We start from the raw sequence: 21,791 nt of genomic DNA, 5'->3' as shown, positions 1-21,791 counted from the left end.
ACGACGAGGAAAATAGTAGATTTTGTTACATTTTCTCTGGTTTTGTAACGTTCAAGTACGAAATTCGGAAAGACGAAAGATTTCACTGCCAACCTGGCGATATGACGCGAAATCATTAGTATATAATGTTTGTATATAAGCTTCGTTCGAGTCTGGCCGGGCGGCCGTTATGAATTCATTGCACAAACTAATTTATATAATTCATTGTAAACAATAAATGACAAGCCGGGTGATCTCGTGTTGAAAATAACTATTATATATTGGAAATGTGAGTACTTCATTATTGGTAAGGCGTTTCCTCTCATTCCGCCGTTTGCTAAACAGCTGTCAAACAAATTACGCAAGAAATTTGTCTCGACTGCTGCTCAAATAAGCGCTAATTAGAAGAAATATGTATTCTATAACCTCCGGAATGACCCCATCAACAGCATTGCAGGTAATCAACTGTTTTTGTTGTTGTTTTTCATGCCTGAAAAACTGTGCAATCTTCTTTGTGTGAAATGTCATTTTGACAGTCCGTTGACAGCGAGTCTGTTTTTATTATTGTTTTTATGTTATATTTTAGGTAAAGTACGGACAACCGGCATAGTTACAAGCACATTTATTGTCATATAATGTTATTTATTGCACTATATGCATATAAAATAAGATTCAACAAACACAAAAGATGTCATTCAAAAAATAGCTACAGCACGTGGCGTATAGATTTTGAAATGGTTTTCCAGTTTTACTTATACAGTTACAAATGTCAATTTACTAGTGGGTGCAATGCTTGCCCATGTTTTGTTCACAAAGAAATAGGTATGGATGATAATTAATAAATAATATTGGATATATGATGAAAGAAGACCAGCCCGACGAAGCTTGCAATCGCAAAACCGGACTGGACTCTTTTGCTGACAAATTTCCAGCCCCCATCTGTGCTCCACGAGTAGTTTTATGATGAGGTTGGAACTCTTCATATCAACCCCTCCGAGAAGCCTGCCACTGTATACCTTATAAGACCATCTTAGTGTATACCGGTGTCTGATATCCTCATCATCGGAGATCGCTCAGTGGGTCGTAATGCTAGCAATTATTTTTCAAACATAAAAACTAATTCTGTAACTTTGTTACCTTTTCAGACTCTTGCAACTATTGGCAAATGACTTGTCGCGGCAGAAGGGTTCCATTTCCCCCATTGTGTTGGCGCTTTGGACAGTTTCATTTCCTAGCGCTGGATCAGAATATATAAACTACAGAGGACGATTCGGCATTGTTTTATTTGGATGTGTAGCCAGTAATTACTGTTTTAGTGTTTGCAGATATGTATAGGCAGATAGATGATATAACCATGAAACGTGTGTTATTGCACAATTTTCTTGGGAGTTATTCATCGTGACTAATATATATGTATACTCTCCCCCCTGAAAATAAACATATTATGCTCTTAAATATGTTTTTATTTTGTTCATTAATGACCGAGATCCTTGAAAAGTATCATCCTATCCCGCTCTCTGTGATCTTACAACATTGACCTTAATTTTTTACAGAAATGCAATCTAAAGTAACTAACTGACCATCACGCCGCTTCCGCAGGGATAGGCAGAGAGAATAGAACACCACACCACGCTACTCTTGTCTTTGTACACATTCTTCTTTACGCATCCCCTCACACATCCTCCTCCCAACCCTTCTCCGCACCCCAAAGGTGCATAGGGCACTGCATTATATAGAAGCAGTGTTATCTTGATCGTTAAATACACGAAGGAAAGGTGATCAGCCTTTCGCTTCAGGTACCAGTCCAGGGTCATATTAAATATATATTTGACTGAAAAATCAATAATATTTATTGCGACCCTCTTGGGAATCAAACCCGGGACCTCCAGCATGGTAGCCTAGAGCGCTAACCGCTACACTATGGAGGCGGACCTCATACATACCCGCCGATTATTCGGATTCCTGAATTGACCACTTTCAATTATTTTAAATACTTGATCATGCCAAGTTTTGCCCGGTCATCCTCTGCTCATGTTCCCAACAAGATTCGCCTCATAAATTTCTTTTACAATCCTTTCTTCGCTCGTTCGTTTAGATCTTTTATAACTAACTAACTAACCATCACGCCGCTTCAGGCAGAGAGAATAGAACGCCACACCACTCTGTCTTTGCAAACATTCTTCGCCTCTTCCACGTTCATGCATCTCCTCATACATACCCGCCGATTACTACGACTCCTAACCTGACCACTTTCAAGTATTTGGCATACCTGATCGTGCCATGTTTTTCTTGGTCTTTCTCGGCATAAATTTGTTTTACCGTTCTTTCCTCACTCATTCGTTCCACATGTCCAAACCATCTCAACGCACCTTTCTTAATTTTATTGATAATGGTTATCTCCGCTTTGGATTCCTTCCTTATTTCACTATTCGAACATCTATCATACATCGTTTTGTCGCACATTCTTCTGAGAGATTGCATTTCGACTGCACTCAGTCTACTTTCATCCTTCTTTTGCCAACTCCATGTTTTACTTCCATACATTAGAGTTGGAACCAGGACTCCGTTGTGCACTGCCAGTTTAGCTTCCGCTGATAGGCTTTTATTTGCCATAACTGATATTATTAGAGGGTATTTCTTTTTCATCGAGAATTTTAATGACTTCCTTTAATCTGACTCTATCGAATGCTTTAGTAAGACCTACAAAGCAGAGGTAAGCTGTCTTATTGAACTCTATTGCTTTTTTAACTAATTTGTCTAACAACAAATGTGTTGAACTTATTTACGTCCGAGTTCACTCGGTTTCTCAGCGTCACGTATTTAGCATATTCTTCTGGTGACGGTGAGCTTCTGTATTTCAGATGGCTTTTCTTCGGCGAGTTCCTTGACTTCATCAGTAAACCATTTTATCAATAATGATTATCTCAGCCTTGCATTCTTTCCTTCTTTCACCATTCGAACATCTATCATACATCTTTTTGCCTCACATACAAATAAAACTAACTAACTAACTAACCATCACGCCGCTTCCCCGCAGGGGTAGGCAGAGAGAATCGAACGCCACACCACTCTGTCTTTGCAAACATTCTTTGCCTCTTCTACATTCATGCATCTCCTCATACATACCCGACGATTATTACGACTCTTGACCCGGCCGCTTTCAAGTATTTGACATACCTGATTGTGCCAAGTTTTCCTCGGTCGTCCTCTGCTTCTTTTTCCAACTACATTCGCTCCATAAATTTGTTTAACCGTTCTTTCTTCACTCATACGCTCCACATGTCCAAACCATCTCAACACACCTTTCTTAATTAATAATGTAATAAATAATATATATAAATAATAAATAATGTATGTAAAAATAAAAATAATAGATCAACCTGGCTGATCGGTGATAATATGCGTGAATAGCCTATAAATAAAAAAAAGACATTCATAATAACAGCAATGGGGGCGCGAGATAGAGACAGGCATGAATATAGAAAGAGGTAGAAAGACATTCGCCGGAGCTAGCGGTTGAGTTCGGCTTCGTCCACAGAACCAAAGATCAATTAACGAACATCTATTTACTTATATTTCTTCTTTTTTTATGGCTATTCACCCTTCTAGCCAATGCGAGTTATTTTTTATTTATATATTATTATTTTACACTTTTTACAATTTAAAAAAGATAAATGTTTGAGTTTTTATTATTTACAAAAAAAAACTTCAATTTCATACTATTTCTGTGAGCCTGAGCGGCTCATTATTAGAAAGTGGTATGAAATTGTGGTAAAGTGGTTCGAACCGAAAAACTTTGATTAAAAAATCCGAGACACTAGCCACGGGACCACAACCCGATACGATTTGAATTGAAATCGTTTGTTTTCCTGTAATTGGGGTCAGCTTCATTATTAAGTTGGTTTGTTTAGTTAGTTATTTTATATATTTCATACACATTTACAAATGATTTTCAATTAATTTTGTTTGTTAGGGGAGGTCTATGAGATTGAGATGTTAGTGGAAAATGGAATTGGATTGAGAAGACAATACTTGACATGTAAATTTATCTTAAAATTTTCGAATAAAAAATATAATATTCTGATTTAAAAAAATGATAGTTAATAATTCCGAGGGGGCGTCAGAGGCCTGCACTTGCAGGGCATTAATTGGAGACCTAGATCTTATTTCATTGGGTGCCCGTTTAATGACGGCTTGTATCGGGTTGTGGTCCCGTGGCTAGTGTCTCGGATTTTTTAATCAAAGTTTTTCGGTTCGAACCACTTTACCACAATTTCATACCACTTTCTAATAATGAGCCGCTCAGGCTCACAGAAATAGTATGAAATTGAAGTTTTTTTTGTAAATAATAAAAACTCAAACATTTATCTTTTTTAAATTGTAAAAAGTGTAAAATAATAATATATAAATAAAAAATAACTCGCATTGGCTAGAAGGGTGAATAGCCATAAAAAAAGAAGAAATATAAGTAAATAGATGTTCGTTAATTGATCTTTGGTTCTGTGGACGAAGCCGAACTCAACCGCTAGCTCCGGCGAATGTCTTTCTACCTCTTTCTATATTCATGCCTGTCTCTATCTCGCGCCCCCATTGCTGTTATTATGAATGTCTTTTTTTTATTTATAGGCTATTCACGCATATTATCACCGATCAGCCAGGTTGATCTATTATTTTTATTTTTACATACATTATTTATTATTTATATATATTATTTATTACATTATTAATTAAGAAAGGTGTGTTGAGATGGTTTGGACATGTGGAGCGTATGAGTGAAGAAAGAACGGTTAAACAAATTTATGGAGCGAATGTAGTTGGAAAAAGAAGCAGAGGACGACCGAGGAAAACTTGGCACAATCAGGTATGTCAAATACTTGAAAGCGGCCGGGTCAAGAGTCGTAATAATCGTCGGGTATGTATGAGGAGATGCATGAATGTAGAAGAGGCAAAGAATGTTTGCAAAGACAGAGTGGTGTGGCGTTCGATTCTCTCTGCCTACCCCTGCGGGGAAGCGGCGTGATGGTTAGTTAGTTAGTTAGTTTTATTTGTATGTGAGGCAAAAAGATGTATGATAGATGTTCGAATGGTGAAAGAAGGAAAGAATGCAAGGCTGAGATAATCATTATTGATAAAATGGTTTACTGATGAAGTCAAGGAACTCGCCGAAGAAAAGCCATCTGAAATACAGAAGCTCACCGTCACCAGAAGAATATGCTAAATACGTGACGCTGAGAAACCGAGTGAACTCGGACGTAAATAAGTTCAACACATTTGTTGTTAGACAAATTAGTTAAAAAAGCAATAGAGTTCAATAAGACAGCTTACCTCTGCTTTGTAGGTCTTACTAAAGCATTCGATAGAGTCAGATTAAAGGAAGTCATTAAAATTCTCGATGAAAAAGAAATACCCTCTAATAATATCAGTTATGGCAAATAAAAGCCTATCAGCGGAAGCTAAACTGGCAGTGCACAACGGAGTCCTGGTTCCAACTCTAATGTATGGAAGTAAAACATGGAGTTGGCAAAAGAAGGATGAAAGTAGACTGAGTGCAGTCGAAATGCAATCTCTCAGAAGAATGTGCGACAAAACGATGTATGATAGATGTTCGAATAGTGAAATAAGGAAGGAATCCAAAGCGGAGATAACCATTATCAATAAAATTAAGAAAGGTGCGTTGAGATGGTTTGGACATGTGGAACGAATGAGTGAGGAAAGAACGGTAAAACAAATTTATGCCGAGAAAGACCAAGAAAAACATGGCACGATCAGGTATGCCAAATACTTGAAAGTGGTCAGGTTAGGAGTCGTAGTAATCGGCGGGTATGTATGAGGAGATGCATGAACGTGGAAGAGGCGAAGAATGTTTGCAAAGACAGAGTGGTGTGGCGTTCTATTCTCTCTGCCTGAAGCGGCGTGATGGTTAGTTAGTTAGTTATAAAAGATCTAAACGAACGAGCGAAGAAAGGATTGTAAAAGAAATTTATGAGGCGAATCTTGTTGGGAACATGAGCAGAGGATGACCGGGCAAAACTTGGCATGATCAAGTATTTAAAATAATTGAAAGTGGTCAATTCAGGAATCCGAATAATCGGCGGGTATGTATGAGGTCCGCCTCCATAGTGTAGCGGTTAGCGCTCTAGGCTACCATGCTGGAGGTCCCGGGTTTGATTCCCAAGAGGGTCGCAATAAATATTATTGATTTTTCAGTCAAATATATATTTAATATGACCCTGGACTGGTACCTGAAGCGAAAGGCTGATCACCTTTCCTTCGTGTATTTAACGATCAAGATAACACTGCTTCTATATAATGCAGTGCCCTATGCACCTTTGGGGTGCGGAGAAGGGTTGGGAGGAGGATGTGTGAGGGGATGCGTAAAGAAGAATGTGTACAAAGACAAGAGTAGCGTGGTGTGGTGTTCTATTCTCTCTGCCTATCCCTGCGGAAGCGGCGTGATGGTCAGTTAGTTACTTTAGATTGCATTTCTGTAAAAAATTAAGGTCAATGTTGTAAGATCACAGAGAGCGGGATAGGATGATACTTTTCAAGGATCTCGGTCATTAATGAACAAAATAAAAACATATTTAAGAGCATAATATGTTTATTTTCAGGGGGGAGAGTATACATATATATTAGTCACGATGAATAACTCCCAAGAAAATTGTGCAATAACACACGTTTCATGGTTATATCATCTATCTGCCTATACATATCTGCAAACACTAAAACAGTAATTACTGGCTACACATCCAAATAAAACAATGCCGAATCGTCCTCTGTAGTTTATATATTCTGATCCAGCGCTAGGAAATGAAACTGTCCAAAGCGCCAACACAATGGGGGAAATGGAACCCTTCTGCCGCGACAAGTCATTTGCCAATAGTTGCAAGAGTCTGAAAAGGTAACAAAGTTACAGAATTAGTTTTTATGTTTGAAAAATAATTGCTAGCATTACGACCCACTGAGCGATCTCCGATGATGAGGATATCAGACACCGGTATACACTAAGATGGTCTTATAAGGTATACAGTGGCAGGCTTCTCGGAGGGGTTGATATGAAGAGTTCCAACCTCATCATAAAACTACTCGTGGAGCACAGATGGGGGCTGGAAATTTGTCAGCAAAAGAGTCCAGTCCGGTTTTGCGATTGCAAGCTTCGTCGGGCTGGTCTTCTTTCATCATATATCCAATATTATTTATTAATTATCATCCATACCTATTTCTTTGTGAACAAAACATGGGCAAGCATTGCACCCACTAGTAAATTGACATTTGTAACTGTATAAGTAAAACTGGAAAACCATTTCAAAATCTATACGCCACGTGCTGTAGCTATTTTTTGAATGACATCTTTTGTGTTTGTTGAATCTTATTTTATATGCATATAGTGCAATAAATAACATTATATGACAATAAATGTGCTTGTAACTATGCCGGTTGTCCGTACTTTACCTAAAATATAACATAAAAACAATAATAAAAACAGACTCGCTGTCAACGGACTGTCAAAATGACATTTCACACAAAGAAGATTGCACAGTTTTTCAGGCATGAAAAACAACAACAAAAACAGTTGATTACCTGCAATGCTGTTGATGGGGTCATTCCGGAGGTTATAGAATACATATTTCTTCTAATTAGCGCTTATTTGAGCAGCAGTCGAGACAAATTTCTTGCGTAATTTGTTTGACAGCTGTTTAGCAAACGGCGGAATGAGAGGAAACGCCTTACCAATAATGAAGTACTCACATTTCCAATATATAATAGTTATTTTCAACACGAGATCACCCGGCTTGTCATTTATTGTTTACAATGAATTATATAAATTAGTTTGTGCAATGAATTCATAACGGCCGCCCGGCCAGACTCGAACGAAGCTTATATACAAACATTATATACTAATGATTTCGCGTCATATCGCCAGGTTGGCAGTGAAATCTTTCGTCTTTCCGAATTTCGTACTTGAACGTTACAAAACCAGAGAAAATGTAACAAAATCTACTATTTTCCTCGTCGTGAGTGACCAGCATCAAATTTAACAGATACCATAAACAATATTATAAGCGAGCTAGCACCCGAATTTTCCGACAGCGTTTTCGGGTTTTTTAAATTCCTAATTCGATAAAGGCTTTGGATGGAAAGCTATATTAATTTTGTGACTGATAATCGTAATTATATAAAGCAAATTGATTCCCGTAGGAAATCGAACCAAGGACCTTATATACTCTATTCACAACTAAAACTATGTGCATAATAATAATATGTAATACGGAAAATAAAAAAACATTTTATATTAAGAATACTTTGAATCGGGTTGTGGTCCCTCAGTAGGTATAACAGACTCCGAATAAAAACTTTAGGTTCGACCCCCATTTAGCCACAACTCGATTCCCATTTTCACACACAAATCTTCTAAGCTTTCCTGAAAGCAGTATTATTGGATTAAAAAAAATTGTACATTTATTTTATTATAAACCCTTTGTTTGGTGAAATCATTTTTAGAAAAATATATTACTTTACGCAGATTTTTTCCGGTTCAGCCCGGTTAATAACACTAGGAGAAAACAACATGAATAAAAATTTGATTCGTTATTCCCGCAGTGCCTAGTAAAGCTCAATGGTCGACATTATTGCGTTATCTATGGTGGCTTTAATTTATTTATTATCAATTAGCGAATTAATTAGCGTCAATTACAAATTAGTGCAAGTACGCCCAAAGACCGGAGGGCCTTTTTTTAATAATATCTAATCTTTGGGCGTTGCTACCATAAATGGGCAGTAAAATTAATTGGACGAATCAAAACGAAAAAAATATTTCATAAAAGTAGTAAGATAACACAAAAAGCACACAGATGTGAAAAAATCATAAGTACCAAAAAATAAATAACCAAAAAGTTTATGGTTGAGAATTGACAGCTGTCAGATTTCGAATTGTGGTTAGGCGCGTTTGCCAGTTCGGGTGTTATTTTTCATCGTTATTTGAATATTTCGTATTGTAATTTATATAATTCTGTCATTTTATTGCCTCTCATATGTAAATTTGCTTAATGTCAATTTTATTTTAAAAATTCGCCAAGATGCCAAGAAATGATTTGACACTGTCAAGTAAAATTGCTTTGCTGGATAAAATTAAAAGCCAGCCATTTAACACAAGTCAACGGCGGCTCGCTGAGATAACCGGTGTACCTAAATCTACCATCTCACGTCTCTTACAACAAGAAAGTCAACTGCGTGAGGAATTGGCGTTACTGGAAGGAAAGACAGGAACGTACAAAAGGAAACGTGACGGAAAGGATCCAGACGTCGAAGAAGCACTAGATCGGTGGTTTTCCATAGTCAGTGGACGAGGCGTGACTATCAGCGGCCCTCTATTGATGATCACATCAGAGGAAATAGCTAAGAAACTGGGTCACAATGACTTCAAAGCTACTAATGGTTGGTTGTCTCGATGGAAAGCGAGACACAATATTAAGTTTAAAAAACCGCCCTCCCAAAAAGGTAATGTGGATAACGTAAGTGCTGAATCATGGAAAAGTGAGAAAACTCAAACTTTTTTAGAGAATTTTAATGCCGAAGATATTTACAACGCCGGTGAAACTGGACTCTATTTTCGTGCAACGCCTGACGGTTCCTTATGTTACAAATACACAGCACTCACTAGTTATGCAAAGGCGATGGACCATATTACCGTATTATGCTGTGCAAATATGTTAGGTACCGACAAACGAAAGTTACTAGTCATAGGAAAAAATAGTAAGCCTCAATGCTTTAAGGGATTAAGAATGGAAGGTTTGCCGGTAGAATACTATGCCAACGAAAATGCGTGCATGAGTTCTGAAATATTTCATAATTGGCTTTCGAGTTGGGATGTAAAATTACAACTTGAGCAAAGAAAAGTTTTACTAATCATTGACAATTGTCCGCCACACCGTCATTTGGACAATCTAAAAAATATAACGCTGAAATTTCTTCCTCTTGGTACCGAATCGTTAGTGCATCCAATGGATGTAGGAATAATTAAAAATTTAAAGACACTTTACCGTGGAAAATTGATAAATTACATAGTAGAATTAATTGATGAAAATTTACTAACAAGATCCTCATCAGCCGGAGAGATTAGCGCAAAAATATCCCTTCTGCAAGCGATACAGTTTGTCGCTGATAGTTGGCGAGCTATAAAAATTAGCACCATACAGAACTGTTTCGCTGTTTGTGGCTTAAAACCTTTAGAGATTTCCGAAATCATGAACAATGAGGATAATCAGGAAACGTTACATGTACCTTTTGTTAATTATCAAGAATTTTTAGCAATTGATAACAATTTACCATGTTACAATCAAAATGAAGACTGTGACACTGCAACTATTGATGTCATCAAATCGAACCATCAGAAATTAGATGAAGATGATGATGATGATGTACCTGTGTCTGTGACTAACCGAGAGGCAAGAAGATTTATAGCCGGATTACAGCATTATTTTATGCAAGAAGGCAATGAAAGTAGCCCTATGGCCGAATTGAATATGTGTGCTGATTTTGTAGAAATGCAAGCCCACAAAATTAAAAGATAGTGCATATAAAAAAATGCAGTAATATGCTCTCTGTGATATTATATTATTTATTCAGTATTCCAAAAATGTATAAATTCTATCTATTCAATATGTACATTTTCTTTTTACATCATATATAATTTAAGTCTCTCATTTTATACTATAAACATATATGCAAGGTTAGGTTGTCAAAGATAGGGGTAGAGGGTCAATTTACGGATGTTAATAGACTTGTAAAATCTTAAATGGGTTTTATGTTTGTACTCCTCAGGAGATTTATCAAATCTGAGTGGTCATTACTAAAAAGCTCTTTTATCTACAATTACACCTCAACTAATGAAAAATTTTCTATCCAGCAGAAAAGTTTCAGACAGAAATAGCTTACCGAAATTAGTTTTTAACTCAACTGCGGTCAACTAGTTTAATAACTGCTTAGATGCCTTTTTGAAGTAATAAGATCGCAGACAAAATAAATCCTGTGAAATATAAGCACACCAGCCAAGGCTGCCAAATTATAACTGAATAATAATAATTTGTTTGCACTATATAAATCAATTTAAATAATTGCTTTAAAAAAGTTTGTATTTGTTTATCAAAAAATAATTGTCAAATTGTTAATAATTGTCAAATTAATTAACAAAATATTTGTCATTTATATTTAGTCAAATAAAGAAATAAACAGCAAACAATCTCTTTTAATCTAATCGTTTTAAGCATTAAGGGCACTCAATTTCCTTTGTATACACAACTTGCAGCCGATTTATTACCAACAACCTTTGACATTGATATATACTTTTATAAAAGACTTCAGAAAAGTAATTGATCAACCAAATTCCAATCCCAAAAAACCATAACCTGATGTTGGATTTCTCACGTACTTATTTAATTTGGATTTACTCTTTTCTATCCAATTTAATATCTAAAATTTAGTCCACTTCAGGCATAGTGAATGCTATTATATATTTACAATATAACTCAAAGTTAAATGAATCATTAATGACTATTTTTATTCTTATGATGTTTATTCCATACGTGGAGCATGTTGTCACCATGAGCCATCAAAAGGAAAAGAAAATTGCAGCAATGGCTAGGGCAGTTGGGGTTGCATATTCATACAAACTTTTCTTTTCGTACAAAAAGTCTTTTCGGCTGTCATCGTTCTGTTTTCCCGCTCACATTCGCCACACATATACTTCTTAGTCATTCTCTGGTTATCCATTCTCTCCACATGTCCATACTACCTTAAAAAAATCTCCTTAATCTTTTCAATTATCCCTAGTTCAGCTCTACCATCCTTTCTTATACCTCCGTTTTTAATTATGTCATACAATGATTTTCCACACATTCCTCTGAGTCATTTACGCATTTACCTTTGTTTAACTAACTCGTACTTTAATTTTAGCCCACGATGTCTTTCTTCTTTTTCCATGTTCTCTCCCTAGGCGGAGCATATGGTCAACTCGAAGTCTTTTTCGGTCGTCCTCGTTCTGTTTTCCCTCTCACATTCGCCACATATATTTTCTTAGTCATTCTCTCGTTATCCATTCGCTCCACATGTCCATACCACTGCAAAGAACTCTTCCTAATCTTTTCAATTATTCCTCGTTCAGCCTTGCATTCCTTTCTTATATCTTCATTTTTAATTCTTTCATACAATGAATTTTCCACACATTCGTCTGAGGGAACGCATTAAACTAATTTTACCGTATTATTTTATGACCTCTATGTATATGGACTCTAGTAGTATTAAGATATGTTTGAAATATACAATGTCGGTATTTTGTATATTTCAAACATATCTTAATATCATATATTTTAAATTAAAAACCTGCCTCAATTAATGAAATTAAAAACCTGCCGTTTTTCCAAATAAAATCTTCATTAAAACTCATCAGTTAAAAGATAAATATATAAAAATAATTTTTCTAGTATTGATTTTGTGTTATTGGCGCTTTTTACTGTTACAAAATGCAGAACCCATCATCTGGGTCCCATTAAAGTATCGTAACAAATAAGAAAAATGCTTTCAGTATCTGAATGGCCATAAAAATCTCAAGACTTATCAACTTATTGTCAAACGAGAACCACTTCGTTTGACTGCAAATTCTCCGCGGAAGACAATGTGCATGTAACAGCAGTGAACATATGCAATTTCCTTATCTGCCTACTCTAGTTTAACAAAGTTGTGTATTAAACAAAAGGCATATGTTGAACGCCACAGATGTCCATAAACAGGCTGCCGTGCTTTACTGTAGGAGCAGATTGAGGTGGATTACTCAAAGCCATTGCACACTCAAAGAGTGTGGACGTATTTACTAGTTGCAGTTACGTAATGTGGTTTATGTCCGCTATTGAGAGCTTAAGTAATAGAAAAAAAATACATGATTAACGGAAGGTTTATCATATTCCACTGGAGTATTCACTCTTTCATTGCGTCCAGATCTTCGATTCTCAGTGTTGTTGAAAAGGTTTTGAACTTTAATCTATCAGATTCCTGTTATTTTAGGCTTTGATATACGGCTACTATCGCACTTGGTTTCGTAATTGCATTCTCTTAAAGCTGGTCACGTTTACTATTCGTACAGACATTTTGGCCTTTCTACGTCATACAAAGAGTAACCTTAAAAGTTTTAGAATGGTACGACAACATAAAATGCCAGCTGGGTATTTGTTTACTCTGCGTCGTCCTGCTGCGCGATAATACAAAATCTTATCATCCTATCTTATATATCCATTCACGGTGTAAAATTATGTTTTATCTTCCAAATTTTCAGCTGATACTGTTACCATTTTTGGCTCGATTGTGATATTCGTTTTTTAAAGCATTTTTTGGTTTATCGTAATCACGTTCGGAATTATATTTATCGGTAATTCGCCGGTGCTCATTAGATATTAATAACGGTGGCATTTAAGCCAATACAAAAAGTCGGCGATATATGCCAAAACGGTGAAAAACTGCTGTCAAGTTGACAGCAGTTTTTGACAGCAACTGTCAAAATTTAACCATAGAATATGTAGTTTAAAATTTTCAACTTTATTTGAAACAAAGGCTCATAGGTAGGTTACAAATCGAACGATGGAAATAATAATATTCTTTTACTTCGTTATTTATAAGTTAATTGGTATTGTTGTTTCTGTACAACCCTTATTTCAAACCCCAGAAATATGTGATGTTTATTTCTGGGATTTGAATCAGAATAAGGATTTTTTTTAAACACGAAAATATATTATAAACAATGCATATTGTACATGTACAAATGTATTTATAATTATAATTTTTTAATATTTTTTTCTTGAAAACCTGCTTTAAGCTAAAGTTGCTTTTTCACAAGTTTTAAATGAAATAAAGCAAAACATGACGTTTCCTTACAAAAGATTTTTTTAATATATTGAGCTGTGTATTGTTCAGTGGTTAAAATGGTGTGCAATTTTTCTGAGATATAATTATTTACATATTGTAGCAATAATTTCTTCATCCAAAAATTTTGTTTTAACTTCTATCAATTTTCCTAATCCATAACAAAAAGCATTCCTTTGGCCATTGAATACAGTTAATGTAAGTATAAAAAATTGAATCTTCGGAACCCAGACATCGTTCATAACGATGTTTACGGTTACATTACTCAAAGTGAAATGTCATGTGGTCAAATATTTATACTCGTAGAAACAATACATTAAATTGAATTATCATCAATTTCCCTTTCTTTTGCAACCGATTCCTTTTCTTTTGGCTTTTACTTAATATTTCCACATATATCCCTACTGATCCCGTTATGTATAAGCTTTTTCTAGTTGCTACTTGATCGGGAAATTCTTGATGGAGAGGAGAAACCATAATTTAATCACAGAATCAGTAAGTATGCCGCCTCATTAAGTAAGTGTTCATAAACCAAATATAGATATTAAAAAATGGCGAATATCCGGAATAAATTCGAATATTCGATTTTTTTTAATTAATAATTTTTTTCTTTACTTTTCCAGACCTGAACCGATTTGGTATCGTTTAATTTGGAGCTCCGGTAAAAGGTATCAATTCCTTTAACAAAATATCAATGGTATTTCCGTGAGATCTTTCATTCTATTATGTTTCCTCAATTTCCCTGTCATCCTGATCCAATTTTAATGTTTATTTTCAGATGATTGATGGCGCATTTTACGCATAGCATGACATATGGGTTTTATAACGACTCTCACAATTTATAAATATATACAAATTATTTCTCACTTTAAATTACGTCATGGTTTTGAAGGATGATACTGAACACTTCCAATAAATAAATTTACTGAAAACGTCTCTATTCTCTGTGTTTTAAGGAAAGGCTGTCCTTGCTCTACGTTTTTCATATTCTGCAAATACGAAAATTTGTCTTTTACAAAACTTACTTTGTAGAACATTATTTTATTTTTACAGAATCCCTAATAAAGTAATGAAATATTCGTTCATATCCAAAAAAGTTTTGTCATTATTATTAGGGAAATTCCCGAAATGTATATTTATTTAAATTTTTTCTCTGAAATAATTCCGCGGCCCTCAAACTATTTAGTTATTTGGATAGGCCCGAGATTGTATCTGGTTTGGACAGCCCTGGTTTTTTAAATAACAATGGGACGTATTTTTGAGCACGAACAAGATCCAACTCAAATATTCATATTTTGTCGTTTTAAGATTTCATATAATTTAATTAGATCCATACATAGATCTATACATTTGCAAGACAGGACACGACCCCACAAGATCGACCCCAATTTTTTTGAGATGGAGACGTTGGGAGACTAAAATAGCGTTGGAAGACCTCAAAAAAGATGGTCCGACGACAGAGTCGCTGTGGATGGTAGAAACTGGCTGCAGACAGCAATTAAAGGGAATGGAAGGATACGGAAGAGGTCTATATCCAGCAATCGAGGACAGAAGACTAGAGAAGAAAAAAGAAGAAGATTATCGATAAGTACACGTGAAAAAAGGTTTTGGTCTGCCTACTAACATTTCGGTACCATCACCGTGGATGAACTGGATCAGCTTCACAATGAGCAGTGAAATACTAAAGTGTAAGAGAAAAAATGTGTTGAAGTGACATCGAGTGAGCAAACGAATTTTAAAATTGTTTGCATAATTCCTACTTTACTATGTTTTATATTTATGTAAGAAGACGTCGTCTTAAGGCGGGTAAAAGCAAGTTACGTATAATTTTATTAACACACAACATATTTTTTTGAATTATTGTAATAGTGAAGTCTGTTTTTTTAAATGTACCTACGACGGGAAGTGAATCTCATCATCATTAAATGTATGCACATGTGATGCAGTACGTTACGTAGCTAATTGGAACTATTTCCAGTCGTAATGTCGCATAAACAATATAAATATAATCTTTAATTGCTATTGCTTCATTGTTTAAATGTAACATTTTCACCATACAATGCTACGACGAAAAGACGAAAATCAACTAAAATCGTAACATAGGTGTCCGCTTTTTTACCATGTCAGCCATCGCCGCGAACAGTCTTGCAATTACAGTATTTTATACGAGTATCTACATATTTTAAAACTAAATTCTTGTAGTTTTTTATTACTAAAGTCAAAAAGTAAAATTGAATAAATATTGCAGTGAAAAATCACTTATATTAATTTGACCCCCCCTGGGTATCGAACCTGGGACCTCCATCACGGTAGCCAAGGGTGCTGACCATTACACTACGGATTTGGAAAATTAAAAATTATTTATTCAATATAACATATAAGATGCAGTGTCCTATGCACCATCGGGTGCGGATAAAGGTTTGAATGAATGAATGACAGTCATACTTCAAACGTTAGTTCTAATTTTCAAAACTCGTGCACTTTAATTTATAATTTCCAATATTGCAACGCGGCCCACAAATCGATAGGTAATTCGAAATATGTGGTTTTGGTTAAAACGTCACATAAACTCGTTTAATGTTTTCAAATATCATTATTGAATAAAATATTCAAATGGGAGGTATTATAGAGGAGGTATTATATCCATTAAAAAGACCATCGCGCATATGCAGTATTCATTATAAAATTAACTAAACGGCATAAAGATAATCAAAAGTTATTGCATTGCAAACATCGATGGAAAAAGTATGAATTAATAATGATAATGAATATGCACAAAAGGCCCCAGGTAGAGATTTGAATGCTATTTGTTACATGATCGTTTCGCTGTCCCCGTTGAGGGTTGTGGGCAGGGTTGCCAGGTCTTTTCCAATTAAATACCGAACAGACAGCAAAAAAAGTTTTAATTGTTTATTTATATTATTAAGTTAAAATACAAAGTACCATTGCACAAGAGCAACTAGCTAACCTAACTTGGCCATTCTCCAGCCCATGGGATCAAGAGGAAGGCGTTTTGATTTGTCGGCTCATCTTTTCCCGGCTCCAGACTCGACGGCCCGAGACCGATTGACGACGTTTCAATCCATTTTTTTGTATATCATTATCATCATCATCCTATTATTATTATTATTACTATCCATGTCTCTGTAAGCGCCCTTGAGGTAGTATTTTACGAAAATGGCGCTATGCAACTTATCCAAATTATTATTATTATATGACTTATACTTTTTCCCACTAATGCATGCTTCCAGCAATGTCTTATTTGCTTTAACTGCCCCATGCATTTCACGACATGTCAGACTGACATTACATCCACCATGTCCACACTTAATGTATAACCACTGTCCCGCACTCTTCAATCCACTATTTTCATTAGCAACGAATGACCAAATAATCTTATTGCAGTCATTCTCACCCTCTTCACGAAAATATCTTTTGATGGCATTCCAATCAAGCAACATCCTTTCCACAGCTGGACACAAAGTTGCCGTCAAACTGTTATATGGCGAAGTACAGAACGATATTTTTGGTTAACAAAAGCTTCGTTTATAAGGGAGAAAAATTAATCAGAAAAAATACCGAACCGCCCATACTTATTTTTATTGTATTTTTGTCATACCGAACACCGAACACGGTGTTAAAATACCGAACGGTTCTGTAGAATACCGAACACCTGGCAACACTGGTTGTGGGGCGGAGAGAGGTGGGTGTTGGTTGGTAGTAGGTTGGGAGTAGGTTGGGAGTAGGTCGGGAGTAGGTTGGAGTGGGTCTGGATGGAAGGAGTCGTTGCAAGTTTCCACCCAACACGACTCGACTGCCGGCGGTTTTCTTTACAAAAGCCTGAAATATAATAGCACTATTATTCCGTCTCGTAACAATCGCACTGGCGTACAAGCATACATGTAATTATTTAATCAACCGCGATGTTATTATAATTTTAATTTGAATAACTACTACCATCACGCGTTTTCTCGCAGAGAGGATAGAACGCCACACTCTTCTGTCCTGACATACCCTCCTCGCTTCCTTCACATCCATAAATCTAGTCATACATGCCCTCTGATTACGCAGACTTTTGACACCGTCAGATTTTAGGTTCTGATTGATCTGATCGTGGCAAGTCTTTTCAGCCGTCCTCGTTCTGTTTTCCCGCTCACATTCGCCACACATATATTTCTTAGTCATTCTGTGGTTATCCATTCTCTCCACATGTCCATACTACCTACATACCTTTCTTATACCTTCGTTTTTAATTCTGTCATACAATGATTTTCCACACATTCGTCTGAGTCATTTACGCATTAACCTTTGTTTAACTTACTCGTAGTTTAATTTTAGCCCACGATGTCTTTCTTCTTTTTCCATTTTCTCTCCCTAGGTGGAGCATATGGCCATCAAGTCAAAGTCACTCTGCAATGCGCCATATCCTTGGCTTCCTTCCAGGTCAGTCCGGCATCCCGAAGTTCCGCGTATAGTCGGTGAATGGTCGTCAGGGGCCTTTCGGGGCGCCGGAATCCTCGGGGTTGGAAGAAAAGATATGAGAGGTTAATGGTCTCAGGAGGCATTCTAAGGACATGTCCCAACCGTGTCCATCTTCTCTTCTTCAAGACTTCCAGTATGAGGAGCTGTTGGGTTCTTCTCGTCTTCACGTCCTCATTCCTGACAAAGTCATACTACTTTCGCTTCAGGCACCTATTTTCAAAACTTGCCAGATTCTTGAGTTTCTAAGCCTGGAGGCTTAGAAACCAATCTAGTAACAACTTTCAAGGGGCTGAGGTCGTGTGATGCACTAGGGCGCTTAGTAACATGGAGCGCCAAGGATGTCCAAGGCATCTAACATGGGAATGGATCCACTCCAACTTCCTTGACATTGTAGAAGTCCTGAAAACATAAAAAAGTCGAGAAAATTCTTCCTCTTCGTCGCGCGTCGTCATGAAATTGGTAGGATTGATAGGTTGGTGTACTCTGATTTTTTTTTTATTTTAAATCTTCTTCTACTAGTTATTTTAAAAAAATTAAAAAGGTTTGTTTTTATTTTGGATTTTAACATCGAAAATTTTAAAATCGTCGATATTACTCATCTCTGTCATTTTTGTAGCCATTCTTTTTAAAAGAAATACCGCTATGCTCCGATAGTCATAAAGTATAAAAAAAATAGTTTTTTAATGTTCCTGAATAACTTCTAACGTGAATTCTTCGATTATAGGTTCCCAATGGGTGACTTAATGTGTTGGAAAAAGGTGTTTGTTTTTGTTTTGGGGAATGTTGGCAAACAAAGTTGGGATTGTGTGGAATGTAGGTGAGAACTAGGATTTTTAAGTAAATAGGCTCTGTGATTGGAAATAATGTCCCAATATTACGTCAATTTAATGGATATTGAGTCTCATTGTCTTAAATTCCCTCCATTTGACGTTCCACCACTGCGTACATGTCTATAGTCACTTTTATTTCTTACGAGGAAGACGCCCTCCCTTCTATACATATGTATTCCCTTCATACGTAGGTACAATCCATTGGACTTAGTATTATAAATTGTACGGGATCTTCCTTTCCACGAGTAAAAGCGACACACACATATAAAGCAGCCTGATGTATATATTCCTATGGACACTTTAAAGGAGTTATCCGACGCACGCGCAAGGAACCTTCCGGCTCGAAGGACCACAAGAAACAAGGGGTGCGCAGCCAAAACACTAACACCGCACAAAAAAATCATTTTAAATGTGCTGTAGTTTATTAAATATCATAATTATGTTATTACTTTTTTGGGTAAATGACGTAGATTTATAGTAATTTGGCGTAGACATACATGCCGTCGCACATTCGATCGTGCATCTCTTTTGCGCGGGAAAGAAAATGAAAAATACCCACTACTCTGATTGTAGAACGGAGCCGGCATCGCTTTTCTTCGGCTTAAAAGTTTTATTTTATGATTTTACAATGTAGTGAGCCAATATTTCGTTTGATTTATAACCCTAAAATGGCGCCGAAATTCTTTTGGAAACGGTCGGTTAAATACATGTTTGTTACGTCAGTGTGCGTGTGATCAATTGGCAGTCATTGTTATGTTGTGACAGATGATATTTGTCGTTCGAAGAATCCGGAGGGACCTAAACTCGCTGGCTTGGTATTTGGCTCGTCAAAAAACGTCGTATTTAAAGTATTTTTTGTTTTATGTGATAAATAGCGTGTGTGGCGCCTATTTCGTGATTAATTTCAGTTTTGGAAGGGGGTGAGCAGCTGTTGTAAGCCGGTGTGAGTAGGGGTTACTAGGGGTTGTCGGAGTAAACGTAATTTACGATATATTTTGACGTTTCTGGGGTAGAACGTGACGGAATGTAAGACGGGGAGGCGTTTTTTTAAAGCCGAAATGGAAGTGGATTTTGTGTTTTATCTGCAGTATTTGTGAAGTTTTTATCGATCATCTACTACTGAAACAATCCACAAATCTTCACATTAAAAACGTAAAAGGTGAAAATAAAAACTTTAACATTAAAGAAAAGTGTATACCATTGTTATAATAATCTAATAATCACTAAATCCTAAATATTTTTAAAAAATGCGGTAGAGATTTTCATACCAATTTGCACTCATTATATCACCGGAAAAAAACAGTTTGAAATTGTGTTCATTCATATAACATTGTTTTACAACTTTCAACATAAAATGCATTTAGTTCCTACTAATAAATTCCAAATATCATTTTTTCAAATTAATTATTAAAATCGAATTTGTTTTGAATTTAAGAACTACATAAAAATTGATCAATCATTTTTTTATAAAAATAGCAATTTAAGTTCCTCAATCAATTTATGATATTTATTGAAAACCGCAAAATTTGGGTAAACTCAGTTATAATAAATGTTCGACGTGGGATATTTTATTGCAATTTTATTTAATAATGTGCAGTGAATTGTATCGAGGTTAATTAAATGTAACTGTTACCAAGTCTTTTTCAAAGGAAACTGCGCCCTGTTGACGTCATTCAAAGGACAATTATCTAATTAAGGACCACATTAATATAGGTAAGTACCCATTGTTAAAACAATTCAGATAATGTTGAATTACAATGTATTGTACAGTAGTGTGTTATTTTAAAAAAAAAACATACCATAAAAAGTAGATACTATGTCTATATTTTAAAAATCGTAAAGTATAGAATTTCCCTGGTCGCCTAAAAAACAAATGTTGACAGATAGTACTTTAAACACTTTACGTCTATTTGACCGGAATTTACTTACGTGTGATATTTTTAAAATGTAAGATCCGAAAAACGGAAAATAACATGAGTATCTTGAATCAAATTTCATTATCGTACTATATATTTTTTTAAAGCAATATTTTTTTACTACCGAAGTTCTTCATACTATGAATATTAATAACAGGGAATGATCGTCACGTTTGAATTAATTTACTCAGTATTTCCAAATTAAAAAACGCATGATTTGGGAAAAAATCTTTCAATTCAACGTTTACGATTTTTCAAAATCATTCTTGTATATCTAAGTATATTTACAATATCAACTAACGATTGTCTTGACCAGATTGTGAAAATTTGTCGAGAAAGGGTGGTTATTTTTTTCATACATTTTCCTATTTGGTTACCTTTAATAAGTTTTATAATATGTCCAATACATGTATTTTTTTATTATTACTTAACGTCCAAGTGACTCTGAAATCTAGCTACAGCTTATGCAACACCGCCCATCGTGACCCTACTTAGGCTTCAACTTTTAAGTTTTAAAGCCTGTGCCTACTCGTGAATGGATTTACTCTTTATGTTTAAAGTTACTATAACTTCATGTAATTCATGAGTGAAAATTCTAGGCAAAAACACTCGCCCCAATACATGTAGGTAAACTTGAGGCCCTTCAAGAATCGTTAGGCGTTTGTGCACTACACGG

The 21,791-nt window shown here is 35.7% G+C and overlaps 2 long non-coding RNA genes across 4 annotated transcripts; one reads left to right on the top strand and one right to left on the bottom strand.

The window, feature by feature from the left end:
* The first annotated feature begins 3 nt into the window (after positions 1-3).
* On the top strand, positions 4-1,434 carry LOC148304894 (uncharacterized). Of its 2 annotated transcripts, XR_015838277.1 has the most exons (3): positions 33-436; positions 566-801; positions 1,125-1,434. It is a non-coding gene; the product is annotated as an uncharacterized LOC148304894 (long non-coding RNA). The 2 variants fall into 2 exon arrangements; XR_015838276.1 differs by lacking the exon at positions 566-801 and having other exon boundaries at positions 4-436.
* Positions 1,435-6,562: 5,128 nt separating this feature from the next.
* Positions 6,563-7,993, bottom strand: LOC148304893 (uncharacterized). 2 transcript variants are annotated; one of them, XR_015838285.1, is made up of 3 exons: positions 7,561-7,965; positions 7,196-7,431; positions 6,563-6,872 (listed from the first exon to the last, which is right to left on the bottom strand). It is a non-coding gene; the product is annotated as an uncharacterized LOC148304893 (long non-coding RNA). The 2 variants fall into 2 exon arrangements; XR_015838284.1 differs by lacking the exon at positions 7,196-7,431 and having other exon boundaries at positions 7,561-7,993.
* Positions 7,994-21,791: the final 13,798 nt, after the last annotated feature.

The sequence above is a fragment of the Brachycentrus maculatus genome, unplaced genomic scaffold (genome assembly GCF_059751285.1).
Source record: "Brachycentrus maculatus isolate JH-2025_06_01 unplaced genomic scaffold, ASM5975128v1 h1tg000299l, whole genome shotgun sequence".
Lineage (NCBI taxonomy): Eukaryota > Metazoa > Arthropoda > Insecta > Trichoptera > Brachycentridae > Brachycentrus > Brachycentrus maculatus.
The sequence above is the reverse complement of the archived record's forward strand: the minus strand, read 5'-3'. Positions and strand labels throughout refer to the sequence as shown.